Below are 22,515 nucleotides of genomic sequence, written 5' to 3' on the forward strand. Positions count from 1 at the left end.
AAACGGGGTTCTAGCTCTCCTGGGCTAATAATTGGCTGAGAAATTTATATAGCTCTCCACCAATAAGCAAAGCCCTGCACCGCCGGGGCTAGCCAAGGTAAAGGGGTTCTAGCTCTCCTGGGCTAATAATTAGCCAAGTAATTTCTTTAGCTCTCCACCAATAAGCTAAGCCCTGCACCGCCAGGGCTAGCCAAGGTAAAGGGGTTCTCTCTCTCCTGGGCTAATAATTGGCTGAGAAATTTCTATAGCCCTCCACCAATAAGCCAAGCCCTGCACCGCCGGGGCTAGCCAAGGTAAAGGGGTTCTAGCTCTCCTGGGCTAATAATTGGCTGAGAAATTTATATAGCTCTCCACCAATAAGCTAAGCCCTGCACCGCCGGGGCTAGCCAAGGTAAAGGGGTTCTAGCTCTCCTGGGCTAATAATTAGCCAAGTAATTTCTATAGCTCTCCACCAATAAGCTAAGCCCTGCACCGCCAGGGCTAGCCAAGGTAAAGGGGTTCTCTCTCTCCTGGGCTAATAAATGGCTGAGAAATTTCTATAGCCCTCCACCAATAAGCTAAGCCCTGCACCGCCAGGGCTAGCCAAGGTAAAGGGGTTCTCTCTCTCCTGGGCTAATAATTGGCTGAGTAATTTCTATAGCTCTGCACCAATAAGCTAAGCCCTGCACCGCCGGGGCTTGCCAAGGTAAAGGGGTTCTAGCTCTCCTGGGCTAATAATTGGCTGAGAAATTATATAGCTCTCCACCAATAAGCTAAGCCCTGCACTGCCGGGGCTAGCCAAGGTAAAGGGGTTCTCTCTCTCCTGGGCTAATAATTGGCTGAGAAATTTCTATAGCTCTCCACCAATAAGCTAAGCCCTGCCCCGCCAGGGCTAGCCAAGGTAAAGGGGTTCTCTCTCTCCTGGGCTAATAATTGGCTGAGTAATTTCTATAGCTCTGCACCAATAAGCTAAGCCCTGCACCGCCGGGGCTTGCCAAGGTAAAGGGGTTCTAGCTCTCCTGGGCTAATAATTGGCTGAGAAATTATATAGCTCTCCACCAATAAGCTAAGCCCTGCACTGCCGGGGCTAGCCAAGGTAAAGGGGTTCTCTCTCTCCTGGGCTAATAATTGGCTGAGAAATTTCTATAGCTCTCCACCAATAAGCTAAGCCCTGCCCCGCCAGGGCTAGCCAAGGTAAAGGGGTTCTAGCTCTCCTGGGCTAATAATTGGCTGAGAAATTTCTATAGCTCTCCACCAATAAGCTAAGCCCTGCCCCGCCAGGGCTAGCCAAGGTAAAGGGGTTCTAGCTCTCCTGGGCTAATAATTGGCTGAGTAATTTATATAGCTCTCCACCAATAAGCTAAGTCATGCATCGCCGGGGCTAGCCAAGGTAAAGGGGTTCTAGCTCTCCTGGGCTAATAATTGGCTGAGAAATTTCTATAGCCCTCCACCAATAAGCTAAGTCATGCATCGACGGGGCTAGCCAAGGTAAAGGGGTTCTAGCTATCCTGGGCTAATAATTGGCTGAGAACTTTCTATAGCTCTCCACCAATAAGCTAAGCCCTGCCCCGCCGGGGATAGCCAAGGTAAAGGGGTTCTAGCTCTCCTGGGCTAATAATTGGCTGAGAACTTTCTATAGCTCTCCACCAATAAGCTAAGCCCTGCATCACGGGTGCTAGCCAAGCCAGGTAAAGGGGTTCTAGCTCTCCTGGAGGCTGCAGAGAGACGAGATGCGGCACCAGATAAAAAGTCAACTTTCTAAAACGGTTGGCAAGTTACACTACTGAATGTCAGGGCACTCCTGGCACCATAACCACGAAAGCATATTGTCATAGTTATGGTGTTTGGCGAGTTTCCTTTAAGAGTACAGAGCATTTAATAGGTGCATGGTTTTGTCACTTCCAGATTTTATTTATTTATCTTACCAAATTGGCAATAATTTATTTTATTGCACTTCTAGCTTATTCAAAGAAAATAAAATAGGTCAAACCTATGTATTTGTTTAATTTGATATAATTCACTGTATTTTAAAGTGAAGATGAACAGTTTTATTTCTGGCTAGACAGAAATAAGAGTGTTTCCTATGGCAAGTGTCAGGCCTATAAATCTATCACATTCATGGAATAAAGGTTAATGTGTGCTTGATCCCTCCGTCTATTTATGGAAATTCTACATTCTTATATCAGTTTGCCATCCAGATGATTTCAGACTTTTATTGGCTTTCATTTATTTTATTTTTTTGGTGCAAAAGCTTCTGCTGACAAATCATCTTGAAGGGATAGCATTTCACAGTAATATTCCAGTGGGAGATTTGAGTGAGGCATTAGTGTACGACTAATCTGCAAGCTTACTAATTGTCATTGTGGTAATAAAATCTGATAATCTGTTTACAGAACTGTAATTAAAGAAAAGAAGATAAATATGGGATGTAAACATGAATAGCGTGTTCGGGGAGGTGAGGGGGTTGGGATGGCCCTTAGAGAAGAAAGAAAAGGGAGTTATTGACTTGGGCAGGAGAATCCCGAGAGATGGGGCAACAGATACGTGTGTAGTATGCAAACTAACTGGGAACAAAGTGAGGTAGGAGAATCCAGTCCAAACCCTAAAAAGGAAATTTTGGAAGAATTTTGGGTGGTGCACAAACTACTCTTACCCTGCAGGTGTGTTAACAGGTACTTATTTGAGTGCACATAGGAATGTAGAATTACCGGATTTCCATTGGCACACCCTTTATATATGAACAGATTTCCCCCCCCCCCCCCCCCCCACACCTCTCTTTCCAAAGAAGAAAAGCGTAACGAAGACACAGAGAATTCAAAGCACAAAACAGAACATGCTCCTTCAATGTGTGATTTGGGGACAAATTAAATGCAATACCTCCCCCAAAATGACAAGACTGCTACACAGTGTACAACCTACCTAATCCACTGGGGACATTTTTCTTTTCTCAATTTACTTCTTGCCTGCTGTATAACCAAATAGCGCGTACTACAATCACAGCTAAAACATGGACAGTCTGCAGCGCACAATTAATACAAACATATGAAAACGGTCTTCTCTGGTCATTAATAAGATCTATTCAGGTGGCAATATTTAGTACGACCTACTGCCAACTATGATAACGCCTGAAGCTCTACAAACCAGGCCCTGTGGGCCAACGTCACGGTGGCATCATGGTTCAGTGAAGCACATCTCATCAACTAGCCATCCCACTGCCTTTTACAACCACATCACCCTGTATACACTGCAGCTATTGTTTACATTTTCCAAGCCTGGGCGTAACATTTGTTTGTCATCATCAACTGCAGTTTTATTTACAAATTTTACAGTGCTGGGAAAATGTAATTAAAAATAATAAGTCTGACACAAAGCAGGGTGAGTAATCACATAACACAGGCACGTTTTATTTTTATTTTCAGTAAAGAAATACAGTTTACAACTTAAATAGATACAATGTACACTGATATCACTTGCATGACAGCAAAGCAATCTCAGTTGGTGTGGTCTATAAATCCCTTTTGGACATGGCCTGGCTACCTTTGTAACAGTTTATTATATTAGGCATATCCCTGACGCCACGGGCATATCCCTGACGCCACGGGCATGTTCTCGGATATCAAAATAGGCTGTGCACAAGCACGCAGTAAAACAAGCCTCTATTTCACAAACGCGCTATAAGCACATAAGCAACTCAGCACATATCCACCATTGCCAACAAAAGCACAGATGTGTGCAGATACTTATCTGTGACATTACAAGTATACATCAGTATCATCTAAATCCTTTAACAGTGATGACATCACTAGCAATGCCTGCAACATCAAGAACATCACTATATGCAGAAGTTACTGCAGGTCACTATAACCACCGCAATGCCTTACTGTATATCACAAATATCCCCGTGTATCACTGCATGTGCAATCACTATATATTATTAAAAAGGAATGGGGTGAAGAGTCAGCGCTACGTAGCCACAGAGAAATATAGTTTAGAACGGCTGCACACCTTAAAAGGGGAGTTCCCCTAATCCCCTTATATAAGTAACATAAAACACGAAAACAGAAATGAAAAGGGTGCGCCTAACTTACATAAAAATAATATTATGCATAAATAAAAAAAATAATAATAAAATAATAGTCCAAAGTCCTACAATAAGTCCGAAGTGGTAAGTTCCACAAAGTATGGAGGATGCTTGAGGATGATGTCAGTCTTTACGCCTATGCACTTGTAGTTCGGTGATGATATGTGAAGATAAAAGCAGGAAAACAAAAATCCCAATGGTACAGTATGTCAGCAAGGTGAAAGGGGATAAAATAGTGATAATGAAAATTACTCACAATTTTCAGAGCTAAAATCCAGCTCTGATATTATATGCGTGAAGTGGAATGATCCCCACTCAAGGATATATAGGGTGACGCTGGTCAGCAAGTAGTGCAGGTGAAAAGTCCAGCGATGATCCGGCTCGGCCGATAATAAGAGAAAATAAAATATAGTGCTCTCTGTATGGCAGATAAAAATGCTAGAAGAAAATAAAAATATACTCACAGTATATAGAGCAGGCTGAACTGCTCGGTGTAAGCGTATGGGTGGTATAATCCCCACCTATGGATTCTTTGCGCTATTGCGTGGGTTTATAAATTATAAGTAAGGTCAGGTTAAAAAAGGTAAAAAAAAAAAAAAAAGGATATTTAAAGGAATATGGCAAACAAGATATTTTGGTGCCAAAAATTCCTTTATTACAAATATAAAATATAAAATATAAAATGTATAATATCTAGACGCGTTTCGCCTAAAGAGGCTTCTTCAAGTAGATAATAGAAAACATAACCTGACATACATGAACTTATATAGGGTACAATAGTATTAGTAAAATTTGAATATCCCGCCAAAATGGCGTCATTACCATAATTAGCATAAAAACATAAAATCTTTGCCAATTATTTTCGACTTCAATAACAAAAGCAATGTTATGAAGAAGATTATTAAGAAACATTGGCATATATTAAAACAGGATGAAACTCTAGCTGGCGTTATCCCAGATAATCCACATGTCATATTCAGAGGGGCACCCAGCTTTAAGTCCATCCTCACAACTAACTATACCAAACAAAAATACGATAAACCCCCTCCTAACCTTCTTACTTTTTTACCTAAACCTAGTGGTTTTTTTAAATGCAACAAGTGCATAGTATGTAAACGCACCAGTGACATTATTAAGTCTAAAACTACTTATTTTAAATCATCAATTACACAAAAAAACTATCAGATAAAACACTTTATTCACTGCAATACAAAAAACGTCATTTATCTATTAGAATGCCCATGTGGCTTACAATATGTAGGTATGACCACTAGAGATCTAAAAACAAGACTGGCCGAACATTGTCGCAACATTGCAAAAGGCTATGATAACCATTCGGTATCTAAGCACTTTCTGAAACACGATAAAAATCCAAAACTTTTAAAATGCATTGGTATAGATATATGTAATGTCCCATGGAGAGGAGGTGACATCAAAAAGATTCTGGGAAAAAAAGAAATGGAGTGGGTCTATAACCTAAAAACCCTTACTCCAAAAGGTCTCAATATAGACTTTGACCTTTTTAACTTTTTATAAAAATAAAAAATGCCCCTCTAATCCTTTATGATATTAATGATGGTAGCAATAATTTTTTTATTACACAGTAACAATAACTTTTTATTACACAGCAACAATAACTTTTCTACTACTTTCTGCTCCTCATTCCAATCATTGTTTATCTACACAAATATTACTTATATGAGTATGTACTAACTACATTTCATATATATTTTTATTAATTTTATTATCTTTATTATGTTTTTATAAACTTTGTATTTCACAGTTTAGTTAACCTTCCCCAAGATATGCATATATGATGTTAACCTTAATCAAATTTGTTGACAATTATAATTTCCCTCACTGTGCCTAAGTTTTATCCCCCCTCCCTGTTTATATCCCCATTATCCCCTCCAGGGAGTATGTTAATTTATCTAAACATCAGTCACGTGACGCGGAAGTATTCTAGTCGCGCGTCACATGACCCGTTTTCTTTCTTAAATTTATCAAGCAACAAGCTTCGTTTTTATAAACCAATATTACCACTCAGTTAGTTTGGGTTATAGCTTCACTTCTATACCTGTAAAAGTCATTTTTATTTTTTTATGCTAATTTCCGAATTCGTTCTTAATATATCATTTTTTACAGGATTAAAGCCTCTTTTCCTGTTCTTTCTGGTCCCATAAGATTGGCCTCTTATAATATTTTATCCTATTGTGTTTAAAAAACACTTTTATTATATTTTATGTTTTATGCTAATTATGGTAATGACGCCATTTTGGCGGGATATTCAAATTTTACTAATACTATTGTACCCTATATAAGTTCATGTATGTCAGGTTATGTTTTCTATTATCTACTTGAAGAAGCCTCTTTAGGCGAAACGCGTCTAGATATTATACATTTTATATTTTATATTTTATATTTGTAATAAAGGAATTTTTGGCACCAAAATATCTTGTTTGCCATATTCCTTTAAATATCCTTTTTTTTTTTTTTTTTTTTTACCTTTTTTAACCTGACCTTACTTATAATTTATAAACCCACGCAATAGCGCAAAGAATCCATAGGTGGGGATTATACCACCCATACGCTTACACCGAGCAGTTCAGCCTGCTCTATATACTGTGAGTATATTTTTATTTTCTTCTAGCATTTTTATCTGCCATACAGAGAGCACTATATTTTATTTTCTCTTATTATCGGCCGAGCCGGATCATCGCTGGACTTTTCACCTGCACTACTTGCTGACCAGCGTCACCCTATATATCCTTGAGTGGGGATCATTCCACTTCACGCATATAATATCAGAGCTGGATTTTAGCTCTGAAAATTGTGAGTAATTTTCATTATCACTATTTTATCCCCTTTCACCTTGCTGACATACTGTACCATTGGGATTTTTGTTTTCCTGCTTTTATCTTCACATATCATCACCGAACTACAAGTGCATAGGCGTAAAGACTGACATCATCCTCAAGCATCCTCCATACTTTGTGGAACTTACCACTTCGGACTTATTGTAGGACTTTGGACTATTATTTTATTATTATTTTATTTATGCATAATATTATTTTTATGTAAGTTAGGCGCACCCTTTTCATTTCTGTTTTCGTGTTTTATGTTACTATATATTATTACTAGTGATAACATAACCACCGCAATGCATTACTGTATATCACAAATATCCCCGTGTATCACTGCATGTGCAATCACTATATATTATTACTAGTGATAATATAACCACCGCAATGCATTACTGTATATCACAAATATCCCCGTGTATCACTGCATGTGCAATCACTATATATTATTACTAGTGATAACATAACCACCGCAATGCATTACTGTATATCACAAATATCCCTGTGTATCACTGCATGTGCAATCACTATATATTATTACTAGTGATAATATAACCACCGCAATGCATTACTGTATATCACAAATATCCCTGTGTATCACTGCATGTGCAATCACTATATATTATTACTAGTGATAACATAACCACCGCAATGCATTACTGTATATCACAAATATCCCTGTGTATCACTGCGTGTGCAATCACTATATATTATTACTAGTGATAATATAACCACCGCAATGCATTACTGTATATCACAAATATCCCCGTGTATCACTGCATGTGCAATCACTATATATTATTACTAGTGATACCATAACCACCGCAATGCATTACTGTATATCACAAATATCCCCGTGTATCACTGCATGTGCAATCACTATATATTATTACTAGTGATACCATAACCACCGCAATGCATTACTGTATATCACAAATATCCCTGTGTATCACTGCATGTGCAATCACTATATATTATTACTAGTGATAATATAACCACCGCAATGCATTACTGTATATCACAAATATCCCTGTGTATCACTGCATGTGCAATCACTATATATTATTACTAGTGATAATATAACCACCGCAATGCATTACTGTATATCACAAATATCCCCGTGTATCACTGCATGTGCAATCACTATATATTATTACTAGTGATAACATAACCACCGCAATGCATTACTGTATATCACAAATATCCCCGTGTATCACTGCATGTGCAATCACTATATATTATTACTAGTGATAATATAACCACCGCAATGCATTACTGTATATCCCAAATATCCCCGTGTATCACTGCATGTGCAATCACTATATATTATTACTAGTGATAATATAACCACTGCAATGCATTACTGTATATCACAAATATCCCCGTGTATCACTGCATGTGCAATCACTATATATTATTACTAGTGATACCATAACCACCGCAATGCATTACTGTATATCACAAATATCCCCGTGTATCACTGCATGTGCAATCACTATATATTATTACTAGTGGTAATATAACCACCGCAATGCATTACTGTATATCACAAATACCCCTGTGTATCACTGCATGTGCAATCACTATATATTATTACTAGTGATACCATAACCACTGCAATGCATTACTGTATATCACAAATATCCCCGCGTATCACTGCATGTGCAATCACTATATATTATTACTAGTGATAATATAACCACCGCAATGCATTACTGTATATCACAAATATCCCCGTGTATCACTGCATGTGCAATCACTATATATTATTACTAGTGATACCATAACCACCGCAATGCATTACTGTATATCACAAATATCCCCGTGTATCACTGCATGTGCAATCACTATATATTATTACTAGTGATACCATAACCACCGCAATGCATTACTGTATATCACAAATATCCCTGTGTATCACTGCATGTGCAATCACTATATATTATTACTAGTGATAATATAACCACCGCAATGCATTACTGTATATCACAAATACCCCTGTGTATCACTGCATGTGCAATCACTATATATTATTACTAGTGATAATATAACCACCGCAATGCATTACTGTATATCACAAATACCCCTGTGTATCACTGCATGTGCAATCACTATATATTATTACTAGTGATACCATAACCACCGCAATGCATTACTGTATATCACAAATACCCCTGTGTATCACTGCATGTGCAATCACTATATATTATTACTAGTGATAATATAACCACCGCAATGCATTACTGTATATCACAAATATCCCCGTGTATCACTGCATGTGCAATCACTATATATTATTACTAGTGATAACATAACCACCGCAATGCATTACTGTATATCACAAATATCCCTGTGTATCACTGCGTGTGTAATCACTATATATTATTACTAGTGGTAATATAACCACCGCAATGCATTACTGTATATCACAAATATCCATGTGTATCACTGCATGTGCAATCACTATATATTATTACTAGTGATAATATAACCACCGCAATGCATTACTGTATATCACAAATATATCCATGTGTATCACTGCATGTGCAATCACTATATATTATTACTAGTGATAATATAACCACCGCAATGCATTACTGTATATCCCAAATACCCCTGTGTATCACTGCATGTGCAATCACTATATATTATTACTAGTGGTAATATAACCACCACAATGCACTACTGTATATCACAAATATCCCTGTGTATCACTGCATGTGCAATCACTATATATTATTACTAGTGATAATATAACCACCGCAATGCCTTACTGTATATCACAAATATCCCAGTGTATCACTGCATGTGCAATCACTATATATTATTACTAGTGATAATATAACCACCGCAATGCATTACTGTATATATCACAAATATCCCTGTGTATCACTGCATGTGCAATCACTATATATTATTACTAGTGATAATATAACCACCGCAATGCATTACTGTATATCACAAATATCCCTGTGTATCACTGCATGTGCAATCACTATATATTATTACTAGTGATAATATAACCACCGCAATGCATTACTGTATATCACAAATATCCCTGTGTATCACTGCGTGTGCAATCACTATATATTATTACTAGTGATAATATAACCACCGCAATGCCTTACTGTATATCACAAATATCCCCGTGTATCACTGCATGTGCAATCACTATATATTATTACTAGTGATAATATAACCACCGCAATGCATTACTGTATATCACAAATATCCCCGTGTATCACTGCATGTGCAATCACTATATATTATAACTAGTGATAATATAACCACCGCAATGCATTACTGTATATCACAAATATCCCTGTGTATCACTGCGTGTGCAATCACTATATATTATTACTAGTGATAATATAACCACCGCAATGCCTTACTGTATATCACAAATATCCCCGTGTATCACTGCATGTGCAATCACTATATATTATTACTAGTGATAATATAACCACCGCAATGCATTACTGTATATCACAAATATCCCCGTGTATCACTGCATGTGCAATCACTATATATTATAACTAGTGATAATATAACCACCGCAATGCATTACTGTATATCACAAATATCCCTGTGTATCACTGCATGTGCAATCACTATATATTATTACTAGTGATAATATAACCACCGCAATGCATTACTGTATATCACAAATATCCCTGTGTATCACTGCGTGTGCAATCACTATATATTATTACTAGTGATAATATAACCACCGCAATGCCTTACTGTATATCACAAATATCCCCGTGTATCACTGCATGTGCAATCACTATATATTATTACTAGTGATAATATAACCACCGCAATGCATTACTGTATATCACAAATATCCATGTGTATCACTGCATGTGCAATCACTATATATTATTACTAGTGATAATATAACCACCGCAATGCCTTACTGTATATCACAAATATCCCCGTGTATCACTGCATGTGCAATCACTATATATTATTACTAGTGATAATATAACCACCGCAATGCATTACTGTATATCACAAATATCCCCGTGTATCACTGCATGTGCAATCACTATATATTATTACTAGTGGTAATATAACCACCGCAATGCATTACTGTATATCACAAATATCCCCGTGTATCACTGCATGTGCAATCACTATATATTATTACTAGTGATAATATAACCACCGCAATGCATTACTGTATATCACAAATATCCCTGTGTATCACTGCATGTGCAATCACTATATATTATTACTAGTGATACCATAACCACCGCAATGCATTACTGCCCATATCATCACAATCATCCTAATAAACCACTACAGGTGGTGTACATGCATATCTAAGAATTATAAGCACAGATAAATTACTGTTAGTGGTCTTAAACTGCCAAATGCATTACTGCCCACAGCATGACAATATACCAGATGCATTAATGTCCATTACATGTCACACACGTGTTTGCTTTATAACCTGTGGCATGTCAAGCATATCTCTGCATTACAAGCTTCCCTGGGCATTACTGCCTGTTGCTGTATATATGTATATACAAAGCTTTGTACCATCACAACCATGCGTTATTTAGCCAGACATGAGCGCAAAAATCCCCCTCTGGTCCATCCGGACTGTATGACAGGGTGGCCAAAAGACAAACCTCCAGATACTAATACTCGCTGGATGCTGGCAAACCCACAATGCAGTTCTTGTTGTAGAAGAGCCATTGGAGATGTCTGACCATCCTGAAATCATTGTATGCAATCATGCCTTTAGTCACACACGTTTCCAACATACTAAAATCCCTGTGCAGTGAGCTATGTGATACCCCATACACTGCCTACCTCCCTGTGTGATAGCCCAAGCACTGCCTACCTACTTGTCCAGTCACCTGCGAGATATCCCATGCACTGCCTGCCTAGCTGTCCAGTTAACTACATGGTACCCCATACACTGCCTACCTCCCTGTGTGATACCCCACACACTGCCTGTCTCCCTGTGTGATACCCCATACACTGTGTGATACCCCCTGCCCCCCCATACACTGTGTGATACCCCACACACTGCCTGTCTCCCTGTGTGATACCCCATACACTGTGTGTTACCCCCTGCCCCCCCATACACTGTGTGATACCCCACACACTGCCTGTCTCCCTGTGTGATACCCCATACACTGTGTGATACCCCCTGCCCCCCCATACATAGAAACATAGAATGTGACGGCAGATAAGAACCATTCGGCCCATCTAGTCTGCCCAGACTGTGTGATACCCCACACACTGCCTGTCTCCCCCTGCCCCCCATACACTGTGTGATACCCCCTGCCCCCCATACACTGTGTGATACCCCCTGCCCCCCATACACTGTGTGATACCCCCTGCCCCCCCATATACGGTGATACCCCCTGCCCCCCCATACACTGTGTGATACCCCCTGTCCCCCATACACTGTGTGATACCCCCTGCCCCCCCATACACTGTGTGATACCCCCTGCCCCCCCCATACACTGTGTGATACCCCCTGCCCCCCCCATACACTGTGTGATACCCCCTGCCCCCCATACACTGTGTGATACCCCTGCCCCCCCATACACTGTGTGATACCCCCTGCCCCCCCATACACTGTGTGATGCCCCCTGCCCCCCCATACACTGTGTGATGCCCCCCCATACACTGTGTGATACCCCCTGCCCCCCATACACTGTGTGATACCCCCTGCCCCCCCTACACTGTGTGATACCCCCTGCCCCCCCTACACTGTGTGATACCCCCTGCCCCCCCTCCATACACTGTGTGATACCCCCTGCCCCCCCTCCATACACTGTGTGATACCCCCTGCCCCCCCTCCATACACTGTGTGATACCCCCTGCCCCCCTCCATACACTGTGTGATACCCCCTGCCCCCCCCATACACTGTGTGATACCCCCTGCCCCCCCATACACTGTGTGATACCCCCTGCCCCCCATACACTGTGTGATACCCCCTGCCCCCCCATACACTGTGTGATACCCCCTGCCCCCCCATACACTGTGTGATACCCCCTGCCCCCCCATACACTGTGTGATACCCCCTGCCCCCCATACACTGTGTGATACCCCCTGCCCCCCCATACACTGTGTGATACCCCCTGCCCCCCCATACACTGTGTGATACCCCCTGCCCCCCCATACACTGTGTGATACCCCCTGCCCCCCATACACTGTGTGATACCCCCTGCCCCCCATACACTGTGTGAAACCCCCCCATACACTGTGTGATACCCCCTGCCCCCCCCATACACTGTGTGATACTCCCTGCCCCCCATACACTGTGTGATACTCCCTGCCCCCCATACACTGTGTGATACCCCCTGCCCCCCCATACACTGTGTGATACCCCCTGCCCCCCCATACACTGTGTGATACCCCCTGCCCCCCCATACACTGTGTGATACCCCCTGCCCCCCCATACACTGTGTGATACCCCCTGTCCCCCATACACTGTGTGATACCCCCTGCCCCCCCATACACTGTGTGATACCCCCTGCCCCCCCATACACTGTGTGATACCCCCTGACCCCCCCATACACTGTGTGATACCCCCTGCCCCCCCCCATACACTGTGTGATACCCCCTGCCCCCCCCCATACACTGTGTGATACCCCCTGCCCCCCCCATACACTGTGTGATACCCCCTGCCCCCCCATACACTGTGTGATACCCCCTGCCCCCCCATACACTGTGTGATACCCCCTGCCCCCCCCATACACTGTGTGATACCCCCTGCCCCATACACTGTGTGATACCCCCTGCCCCCCCATACACTGTGTGATACCCCCTGCCCCCCCATACACTGTGTGATACCCCCTGCCCCCCCATACACTGTGTGATACCCCCTGCCCCCCCATACACTGTGTGATACCCCCTGTCCCCCATACACTGTGTGATACCCCCTGCCCCCCCATACACTGTGTGATACCCCCTGCCCCCCCATACACTGTGTGATACCCCCTGCCCCCCCCATACACTGTGTGATACCCCCTGCCCCCCCCATACACTGTGTGATACCCCCTGCCCCCCCCATACACTGTGTGATACCCCCTGCCCCCCCCATACACTGTGTGATACCCCCTGCCCCCCCATACACTGTGTGATACCCCCTGCCCCCCCATACACTGTGTGATACCCCCTGCCCCCCCCATACACTGTGTGATACCCCCTGCCCCCCCATACACTGTGTGATACCCCCTGCCCCCCCATACACTGTGTGATACCCCCTGCCCCCCCATACACTGTGTGATACCCCCTGCCCCCCCATACACTGTGTGATACCCCCTGCCCCCCATACACTGTGTGATACCCCCTGCCCCCCCATACACTGTGTGATACCCCCTGCCCCCCCCATACACTGTGTGATACCCCCTGCCCCCCCCATACACTGTGTGATACCCCCTGCCCCCCCCATACACTGTGTGATACCCCCTGTCCCCCCCATACACTGTGTGATACCCCCTGCCCCCCATACACTGTGTGATACCCCCTGCCCCCCCCATACACTGTGTGATACCCCCTGCCCCCCATACACTGTGTGATACCCCCTGCCCCCCCATATACGGTGATACCCCCTGTCCCCCCATACACTGTGTGTTACCCACTGCCCCCCCCTACACTGTGTGATACCCCCTGCCCCCCCATACATAGAAACATAGAATGTGACGGCAGATAAGAACCATTCGGCCCATCTAGTCTGCCCAGACTGTGTGATACCCCACACACTGCCTGTCTCCCCCTGCCCCCCATACACTGTGTGATACCCCCTGCCCCCCATACACTGTGTGATACCCCCTGCCCCCCATACACTGTGTGATACCCCCTGCCCCCCCATATACGGTGATACCCCCTGCCCCCCCATACACTGTGTGATACCCCCTGTCCCCCATACACTGTGTGATACCCCCTGCCCCCCCATACACTGTGTGATACCCCCTGCCCCCCCCATACACTGTGTGATACCCCCTGCCCCCCCCATACACTGTGTGATACCCCCTGCCCCCCCCATACACTGTGTGATACCCCCTGCCCCCCATACACTGTGTGATACCCCCTGCCCCCCCATACACTGTGTGGTACCCCCTGCCCCCCCCATACACTGTGTGGTACCCCCTGCCCCCCCCATACACTGTGTGATACCCCCTGCCCCCCCATACACTGTGTGATACCCCCTGCCCCCCCATACACTGTGTGATACCCCCTGCCCCCCCATACACTGTGTGATACCCCCTGCCCCCCATACACTGTGTGATACCCCCTGCCCCCCCATATACGGTGATACCCCCTGTCCCCCCATACACTGTGTGATACCCCCTGTCCCCCATACACTGTGTGATACCCCCTGCCCCCCCATACACTGTGTGATACCCCCTGCCCCCCCATACACTGTGTGATACCCCCTGCCCCCCCCATACACTGTGTGATACCCCCTGCCCCCCCATACACTGTGTGATACCCCCTGCCCCCCCATACACTGTGTGATACCCCCTGCCCCCCCATACACTGTGTGATACCCCCTGCCCCCCCATACACTGTGTGATACCCCCTGCCCCCCCATACACTGTGTGATACCCCCTGCCCCCCCATACACTGTGTGATACCCCCTGCCCCCCCATACACTGTGTGATACCCCCTGCCCCCCCATACACTGTGTGATACCCCCTGCCCCCCCCATACACTGTGTGATACCCCCTGCCCCCCCATACACTGTGTGATACCCCCTGCCCCCCCATACACTGTGTGATACCCCCTGCCCCCCCCATACACTGTGTGATACCCCCTGCCCCCCCATACACTGTGTGATACCCCCTGCCCCCCCATACACTGTGTGATACCCCCTGCCCCCCCCATACACTGTGTGATACCCCCTGCCCCCCCCATACACTGTGTGATACCCCCTGCCCCCCCCATACACTGTGTGATACCCCCTGCCCCCCCCATACACTGTGTGATACCCCCTGCCCCCCCATACACTGTGTGATACCCCCTGCCCCCCATACACTGTGTGATACCCCCTGCCCCCCTCATACACTGTGTGATACCCCCTGCCCCCCCCCATACACTGTGTGATACCCCCTGCCCCCCCATACACTGTGTGATACCCCCTGCCCCCCCCATACACTGTGTGATACCCCCTGTCCCCCATACACTGTGTGATACCCCCTGCCCCCCATACACTGTGTGATACCCCCTGCCCCCCCATACACTGTGTGATACCCCCCTGCCCCCCCATACACTGTGTGATACCCCCCTGCCCCCCCATACACTGTGTGATACCCCCCTGCCCCCCCATACACTGTGTGATACCCCCTGCCCCCCCCATACACTGTGTGATACCCCCTGCCCCCCCATACACTGTGTGATACCCCCTGCCCCCCCCATACACTGTGTGATACCCCCTGCCCCCCATACACGGTGTGATACCCCCTGCCCCCCCATATACGGTGATACCCCCTGTCCCCCCATACACTGTGTGATACCCCCTGCCCCCCCCATACACTGTGTGATACCCCCTGCCCCCCCATACACTGTGTGATACCCCCTGCCCCCCCATACACTGTGTGATACCCCCTGCCCCCCCATACACTGTGTGATACCCCCCTGCCCCCCCATACACTGTGTGATACCCCCCTGCCCCCCCCATACACTGTGTGATACCCCCTGCCCCCCCCATACACTGTGTGATACCCCCTGCCCCCCCATACACTGTGTGATACCCCCTGCCCCCCCCATACACTGTGTGATACCCCCTGCCCCCCATACACGGTGTGATACCCCCTGCCCCCCCATATACGGTGATACCCCCTGTCCCCCCATACACTGTGTGATACCCCCTGCCCCCCCCATACACTGTGTGATACCCCCTGCCCCCCCCATACACTGTGTGATACCCCCTGCCCCCCCATACACTGTGTGATACCCCCTGCCCCCCCATACACTGTGTGATACCCCCTGCCCCCCATACTCGGTGTGTCTCCATCCTCCATCCCGGTCTCGGTACCCGGAGCAGCCCGTCTCTCCCCCTCCTCCCCCCGGGGTGTGCCGGCTCTCTCACCTCCCGGAGGCTCCATGCCGCCCGCTGCCATCCTCCCTCTATCCGCGATCCCGGAGGAGCGGGCACGTCCGCACCGGGGCGGTACCTGACGTCACTTCCGGAACCTCCTCCCGCACCGGCGGTAACCACGGCAACACGGCATGTGATGGAGTAACCGGGGGGGAGAGAGAGGGACAGTAACCGGGGGGGGGAGAGAATAACCGGGGGGGAGAGAGAGGGACAATAACCGGGGGGGAGAGACAGTAACCGGGGGATAACCGGGGGGGAGAGACAGTAACCGGTGGGAGAGAGAGAGACAGTAACCGGGGGACAGACAGTAACCGGGGGACAGACAGTAACCGGGGGACAGACAGTAACCGGGGGACAGACAGTAACCCGGGGGGATGAGAGTAACCAGGGGGGAGAGACAGTAACGGGGTGGAGACAGTAACCGGGGGGAGAGAGAGACAGTAACCGGTGGGAGAGAGAGAGACAGTAATCGGGGGACAGACAGTAACCCGGGAGAGAGAGACAGTAACCGGGGGGAGAGAGAGAGACAGTAACCGGGGGAGAGACAGTAAACTGGGGGGAAGACAGTAACGGGGGGGAGAGAGACAGTAAACGGGGGGAGAGAGACAGTAAACGGGGGGAGAGAGACAGTAACCGGGGGACAGACAGTAACCGGGGGACAGACAGTAACCCGGGGGAGACAGTAACCGGGGGGAGAGAGAGACAGTAACCGGGGGAGACAGTAACCGGGGGGAGAGAGAGACAGTAACCGGGGGACAGACAGTAACCGGGGGACAGACAGTAACCGGGGGACAGACAGTAACCCGGGGGAGACAGTAACCCGGGGGGGAGAGAGACAGTAACCGGGGGGAGAGAGAGACAGTAACCGGTGGGAGAGAGAGAGACAGTAACCGGGGGACAGACAGTAACCCGGGAGAGAGAGACAGTAACCGGGGGGAGAGAGAGAGACAGTAACCGGGGGAGAGACAGTAAACTGGGGGGAAGACAGTAACGGGGGGGAGAGAGACAGTAAACGGGGGGAGAGAGACAGTAACCGGGGGAAGGGGGGAGAGTGACATTAACGGGAGGAGAGACGGTAACCGGGGAGGGAAGAGAGACAGTAACCCGTGGGGGAGGGTTACAGTAACAGGGGGGTAGAGACAGTAACAGGGGGGTGAGAGACAGTAACCGGGGGTGAGAGACAGTAACCGGGGGATAGACAGTAACCGGGGGGAGAGACAGTAACCGGGGGGAGAGACAGTGACCGGGGGAAGGGGGGAGAGTGACATTAACGGGGGGAGAGACGGTAACCGGGGAGGGAAGAGAGACAGTAACCCGTGGGGGAGGGTGACAGTAACAGGGGGTGAGAGACAGTAACCGGGGGTGAGAGACAGTAACCGGGGGATAGACAGTAACCGGGGGGGAGAGAGACAGTAACCGGGGGGGAGAGAGACAGTAACCGGGGGGAGAGAGAGACAGTAACCGGGGGGAGAGACAGTGACCGGGGGGGGAGAGAGACAGTAACCGGGGGGAGAGAGAGACAGTAACCGGGGGGAGAGAGAGAGTAACTGGGGGAGAGAGAGAGAGACAGTAACCCGGGGGGATGAGAGTAACTGGGGGGAGAGAGAGACAGTAACCGGGGGAGAGACAGTAACCGGGGGGAGAGAGAGAGACAGTAACCGGGGGGAGAGAGACAGTAACCGGGGGGAGAGAGCGACAGTAACCGGGGGGAGAGAGAGTAACCGGGGGAGAGAGAGAGAGACAGTAACCCGGGGGGATGAGAGTAACCGGGGGAGAGACAGTAACCAGGGGGGAGAGACAGTAACCAGGGGGGAGAGACAGTAACGGGGTGGAGACAGTAACCGGGGGGAGAGAGAGACAGTAACCGGGGGGAGAGAGAGACAGTAACCGGGGGGAGAGAGAGAGACAGTAACCGGGGGGAGAGAGAGAGACAGTAACTGGTGGGAGAGAGAGAGACAGTAACCGGGGGACAGACAGTAACCGGGGGACAGACAGTAACCTGGGGAGAGACAGTAACCGGGGGGAGAGAGAGAGACAGTAACCTGGGGAGAGACAATAACCGGGGGGGGAGATAGTAAACTGGGGGGAAGACAGTAACGGGGGAGAGAGACAGTAAACGGGGGGAGAGAGACAGTAACCGGGGGAAGGGGGGAGAGTGACATTAACGGGGGGAGAGACGGTAACCGGGGAGGGAAGAGAGACAGTAACCCGTGGGGGAGGGTGACAGTAACAGGGGGGGAGAGACAGTAACCGGGGGGGGGGGAGACAGTAACCGTGGGATAGACAGTAACCGGGGGGGAGAGACAGTAACCGGGGGGGGAGAGAGACAGTAACCGGGGGGGAGAGACAATAACCGGGGGGGAGAGAGAGTAATGGGGGAGGAGAGACAGTAACCAGGGGGGAGACAGTAACCGGGGGGAGACAGTAACCGGGGGGGAGAGACAGTAACCGGGGGGAAGAGAGACAGTAACTGGGGGGGGGAGACAGTAACCCGGGGGGAGAGACAGTGACCGGGGGGGAAGAGAGACAGTAACCGGGGGGAGAGAGAGACAGTAACCGGGGGGAGAGAGAGACAGTAACCGGGGGGAGAGAGAGAGTAACCGGGGGAGAGAGAGAGACACAGTAACCCGGGGGGATGAGAGTAACTGGGGGGAGAGAGAGACAGTAACCGGGGGAGAGACAGTAACCGGGGGGAGAGAGAGAGACAGTGACCGGGGGTAGAGAGAGACAGTAACCGGGGGTAGAGAGAGACAGTAACCGGGGGTAGAGAGAGACAGTAACCGGGGGTAGAGAGAGTAACCGGGGGAGAGAGAGAGAGACAGTAACCCGGGGGGATGAGAGTAACCGGGGGAGAGACAGTAACCAGGGGGGAGAGACAGTAACGGGGTGGAGACAGTAACCGGGGGGAGAGAGAGACAGTAACCGGGGGGGGGAGACAGTAACCGGGGGGAGAGAGAGACAGTAACCGGTGGGAGAGAGAGAGACAGTAACCGGGGGACAGACAGTAACCGGGGGACAGACAGTAACCGGGGGGAGAGAGAGAGACAGTAACCGGGGGAGAGACAGTAACCGGGGGGAGACAGTAAACGGGGGGGAAGACAGTAACGGGGGGGAGAGAGACAGTAACCGGGGGAAGGGGGGAGAGTGACATTAACGGGGGGAGAGACGGTAACCGGGGGAAGGGGGGAGAGTGACATTAACGGGGGGAGAGACGGTAACCGGGGAGGGAAGAGAGACAGTAACCCGGGGGGGGTGACAGTAACAGGGGGGGAGAGACAGTAACCGGGGGGGAAGACAGTAACCGGGGGTGAGAGACAGTAACCGGGGGGTGAGAGACAGTAACCGGGGGGGAGAGACAGTAACCGGGGGGGGAGATATACAGTAACCGGGGGGGGAGAGAGACAGTAACCGGGGGGGGGAGAGACAGTAACCGGGGGGGGGAGAGACAGTAACGGGGGAGAGACAGTAAACGGGGGGAAGACAGTAACGGGGGGGAGAGAGACAGTAACCGGGGGAAGGGGGGAGAGTGACATTAACGGGGGGAGAGACGGTAACCGGGGGAAGGGGGGAGAGTGACATTAACGGGGGGAGAGACGGTAACCGGGGAGGGAAGAGAGACAGTAACCCGGGGGGGGGTGACAGTAACAGGGGGGGAGAGACAGTAACCGGGGGGGGGGGAGACAGTAACCGGGGGGGAAGACAGTAACCGGGGGTGAGAGACAGTAACCGGGGGGTGAGAGACAGTAACCGGGGGGGGGAGATATACAGTAACCGGGGGGGGAGAGAGACAGTAACCGGGGGGGAAAGAGAGTCAGTAACCGGGGGGGGGAGAGACAGTAACGGGGGAGGAGAGACAGTAACCGGGGGGAGACAGTAACCGGGGGGAGACAGTAACCGGGGGGGGAGAGAGACAGTAACCGGGGGTGAGAGACAGTAACCGGGGGGGGTTGAGAGACAGTAACCGGGGGTTAGAGACAGTAACCGGGGGGGGAGTGAGACAGTAACCAAGGGGGGGGGGGGAGGAGAGACAATAACCAGGTGGGGAGACAGAAACCGGGGGGGAGACAGTAACGAGGGGAGAGAGACAGTAACCAGGGGGGAGAGACAGCAACCGGGGGGGGGGTAGACAGTAACCGGGGGGGAGAGAGACAGTAACTGGGGGAGAGACAGTAACCGGGGGGAAGAGGGGGAGAGAGACATTAACGGGGGGAGACAGTAACTGGGGGGAGAGACAGTAACCCGGGGGGAAGAGGGGGAGAGAGACATTAACGGGGGGAGACAGTACCGGGGGGAGACAGTAAGCGGGGGGGAGACAGTAACCAGGGGGTGGGGAGAGAGAGACAGTATCCTTGGGGGAGACAGTAATGGGGGGGAGAGAGACAGTAACCGGGGGGGGAAGACAGTAACCGGGGGAGAGAGACAGTAATGGTGGGAGAGAGACAGTAACTCGGGGGGAAGGGGGGGAGAGAGACATTAACGGGGGAGACAGTACCGGGGAGGGGGAGAGACAGTAACCCGGGGGGAAAGTGACAGTAACCAGGGGGGGGGGAGACAGTAACCGTGGGGGGAGACAGTAACCGTGGGGGGAGACAGTAACCGGGGGGAGACAGTAACCGGGGGGAGACAGTAACCGGGGGGGGGAGACAGTAACCGGGGGGGAGACAGTAACCGGGGGGGGAGACAGTAACCGGGGGGGGGAAGACAGTAACCGGGGGTGAGAGACAGTAACCGGGTGGGGGAGAGACAGTAACCGGGTGGGGGAGAGACAGTAACCGGGGGGGAGAGAGACAGGAACCGGGGGGGGAGAGAGAGACAGTAACCGGGGGGGAGAGACACTAACCGGGGGGGGAGAGACAGTAACCGGGGGGGGGGGAGAGACAGTAAACGGGGGGGAGACAGTAACGAGGGAAGAGAGACAGTAAACGGGGGGGAGAGACAGTAACCGGGGGGGGGAGAGACAGTAAACGGGGGGGAGAGAGAGACAGTAAGCGGGGGGAGAGAGAGAGTAACCGGGGGAGAGAGAGAGACACAGTAACCCGGGGGGATGAGAGTAACTGGGGGGAGAGAGAGACAGTAACCGGGGGAGAGACACTAACCGGGGGGAGAGAGAGAGACAGTGACCGGGGGTAGAGAGAGACAGTAACCGGGGGTAGAGAGAGACAGTAACCGGGGGTAGAGAGAGACAGTAACCGGGGGGAGAGAGAGTAACCGGGGGAGAGAGAGAGAGACAGTAACCCGGGGGGATGAGAGTAACCGGGGGAGAGACAGTAACCAGGGGGGAGAGACAGTAACGGGGTGGAGACAGTAACCGGGGGGAGAGAGAGACAGTAACCGGGGGGGGAGACAGTAACCGGGGGGAGAGAGAGACAGTAACCGGTGGGAGAGAGAGAGACAGTAACCGGGGGACAGACAGTAACCGGGGGACAGACAGTAACCGGGGGGAGAGAGAGAGACAGTAACCGGGGGAGAGACAGTAACCGGGGGGAGACAGTAAACGGGGGGGAAGACAGTAACGGGGGGG

At 49.0% G+C, this 22,515-nt stretch overlaps 2 protein-coding genes across 2 annotated transcripts in view; one reads left to right on the forward strand and one right to left on the reverse strand.

Annotated features, from left to right (window-relative positions):
• DAGLA (diacylglycerol lipase alpha) overlaps positions 1-17,063 on the reverse strand; it is a 61,581-nt gene extending 44,518 nt beyond the window's left edge. Inside the window, exon 1 of the mRNA XM_063437754.1 lies at positions 16,986-17,063. The gene's annotated coding sequence lies outside the window, so the exon portion shown is untranslated. The remainder of the gene's footprint in view (positions 1-16,985) is intronic.
• Positions 1-22,515, forward strand: part of TMEM258 (transmembrane protein 258) — a 455,842-nt gene that overhangs the window by 312,290 nt on the left and 121,037 nt on the right. The window lies entirely within an intron of this gene.

Source organism: Pelobates fuscus, chromosome 12, assembly GCF_036172605.1.
Source record: "Pelobates fuscus isolate aPelFus1 chromosome 12, aPelFus1.pri, whole genome shotgun sequence".
Lineage (NCBI taxonomy): Eukaryota > Metazoa > Chordata > Amphibia > Anura > Pelobatidae > Pelobates > Pelobates fuscus.